This window comes from Puma concolor, chromosome C2 (assembly GCF_028749965.1).
Source record: "Puma concolor isolate L17-30 chromosome C2, mPumCon1.1.hap2, whole genome shotgun sequence".
Lineage (NCBI taxonomy): Eukaryota > Metazoa > Chordata > Mammalia > Carnivora > Felidae > Puma > Puma concolor.
Window position 1 is genome coordinate 119,400,965 of NC_141675.1, and position 2,960 is coordinate 119,403,924.

Consider the following 2,960-nt stretch of genomic DNA (forward strand, 5'->3'; position numbering starts at 1 on the left):
TAGTAAACTAGAATTGTTCGGACCAATATAATAACAATATTAAATTTCAAAAAATAGAAAGCACTAATCCTTTTATAATACTCCTTAAAATTAACAAATTGAATCTCATTAAACTTACCTTATTTTATATTACGGTCACATGTAATATCATTCAGATCATGATCTGAGCCAAAATCAAGAGTTGGTCACTTAAGCAAATCACTCAGGTGCCCCCCGCCCCGCAACTATGGGTTTTAATAGCACTCATGAGAACACAAAGTATGGTGATGAGGAGGCAGTAATGTGTGTATATGTTGCTAAGAAAATCTTAGAAAAAACCCCACTAATTTTATTACAAGAAAGACAGATACCATATGTTTTCACTCATATGTGGATCCTGAGAAACTTAACAGAAGACCAGGGGAGAGTGGAAGGGGGGAAAAGAAAAGTTACAGAGACAGAGGGAGGCAAACCATAAGAGACTCTTAAATACTGAGAACAAACTGAGGGTTGATGGGGGGGGGGGTGGTGAGAGGGGAAAGTGGGTGATGGGCATTGAGGAGGGCCCCTGTTGGGATGAGCACTGAGTGTTGTATGGAAACCACTTTGACAATAAATCATAAGGAAGTGCTTTCTTAATAAAGCAATATTTTCTAGCTCACAATTTCTTTTAACCCACAAAATATTATGGCAATCCAGGATTTCATTCTTATGCTTCTCCTTGAAAGTAGCTAAGAACAGTAAATTATTTTATCTCACTATAGTTCTTTGGCCATTATGTATACAATTTATTAGCATCCATGAGAATAGTTGCATAAAATGTTGGTGACTTCACTGTCTCCAAATTTGCCAAAAATGTGTCCATATTCACTTTGTTAAATGTCATCCTATATGAATTTTACATTAGTTCTTTGAAAATTATTAATTCCTGTATTAACAACTCTCATTTAATCAGGGCATTCTGGTCTTAGAGTTTATTTTGCTTTTCTGCTGCAATTTGTTTGTTACTTAAATCAATGTAAAATTTTTAAAAATTTTTTTAATGTTTATTTGAGAGAGACGGACAGAGCGTGTGTGGCCGAGGCACAGAGAGAGAGGGAGACACAGAATCTGAAGCAGGCTCCAGGCTCTGAGCTGTCAGCCCAGATACTGATGTGGGGCTCAAATTCACAAACTATGAGATCATGACCTGAGCCAAAGTCGGATGCTGAACCGACAGAACCACCCAGGTTTAAATCAATTTTTTTTTTTTTAATTTTTTTTTTCAATGTTTATTTATTTTTGGGACAGAGAGAGACAGAGCATGAACAGGGGAGGGGCAGAGAGAGAGGGAGACACAGAATTGGAAACAGGCTCCAGGCTCTGAGCCATCAGCCCAGAGCCTGACGCGGGGCTCGAACTCACGGACCGCGAGATCGTGACCTGGCTGAAGTCAGACGCTTAACCGACTGCGCCACCCAGGCGCCCCATAAGTCAATTTAAAACAAAACAAGGGTGCCTGGCTTACTCAGTTGGAAGAACATGCAACACTTGATCTTGGGGTCATGAGTTCAAGCCCCACATTGGGTGTAGAGATTACTTAAATAAAAAAATAAAACAAAATGAGACAAGAGAGAATATACAGACCCAACAGGAAGAACAATCCCATCATTCTGTCTGCTGTTCTTACTGGACAGCAGTGTGACCCACACCCTCACTATTCCATTGCTGACATCACTCAGGTATGAAAGGCAATTTCTAAAATCCACCCCCCTGCATAAAGAAGTCTCCCTCAACCACCAGAGCCTGTGAGTATCATCTCTGTGATTATGTTATGCTCTGTGGCATGGTGGACTTCAAGATGGGGGAGATTTTCCAGGTGGGCTTGGTTCCGATCACATGAGCCTTTAAAAGCAGAGACCTTTCTCCAGCTGAGGGCAGAAGAGGGAGTCAGAGCAACCTGAAGCATGAGAAGGGCTCACTGCTAGGAGCATGGAAGGAGCCACTTAGGGTGGAACGCAGATGGGAAGACCAGCCGCCTACTGATGCCAGCAAGGAAACGGGGACCTCTCTACTACAACTGCAAAGAACTGAATTTTGCCAATAACAGGAATTATGAGGATTCTTTTTCTCATCTTGGCATCCAGGTAACAAAGCCAGCCAATACCCTGCATGCAGCCTTGTGAGACCCTGAGCAGAGAACCCAGCCATGTCAACCCAGACTTCTAATTTACGGAACTAACGAGTAATAAATGGGATTTTTAAAGCTGCTAAGTTTGTGACAGTTTGTTATACAGCAATAAAAACAAACACAATGGGATGATCCTAGTATCCTCTGAGAGACTCGCTGAACTTACATTATGGTGTAGATTTCACACAAAGTACTTAAATTTGTCCTAAGTTGATAACCAAGCCACTGAGCCACCATGCGTATTAATACAACTATAGATTGCAATAGTCTCTTAAGCTTCCTTTTCAGTAACAATAAAAACTTTACCATTATTTGAAAAAAAATTGAACAAATCCCCAACATTATATCCCCAAACTAAACAACTTACTAACAATACGTCTAAAGGTTACCAAAACATTGACTGAAGCTACTTTCTCAATTCATTTCCACCCCAGATAGATACATCTTTGGCATCATTTTTTATAGCTTGATAATTCTGCTTGTCAGCAGCAGTATACAGTCTTGTTCTAAAATGCACCCCTATCATCCAAAATATTACTCATGATCACCCACATATGCCTGCAACACATCTGTTTTTAGCTTTTCTATCCCTACTCCTGGATCTCACTCTAGTTTTCCAATGCATTGATTTCTTAAAATTTCATCAACCACAAATTAACTTCTCTGTCACCCCCACCTCCCGTTTCCAAATGATTATCCACACCTGAAGACTTTACAACTTCACAGTATTCCTCCGCTTGCCTGGCATTTTTTAAAGACTATGTTCAATAATTCCAACATCTTCAAACAATTTTTAAAATGGATATGAATG

General features: G+C 40.0%; 1 long non-coding RNA gene across 1 annotated transcript; it reads left to right on the top strand.

Moving 5' to 3' along the window:
- Positions 1-1,687: 1,687 nt before the first annotated feature.
- LOC147577507 (uncharacterized) lies at positions 1,688-2,228 on the top strand. The gene is made up of 2 exons (XR_015240355.1): positions 1,688-1,766; positions 1,890-2,228. It is a non-coding gene; the product is annotated as an uncharacterized LOC147577507 (long non-coding RNA).
- Positions 2,229-2,960: the final 732 nt, after the last annotated feature.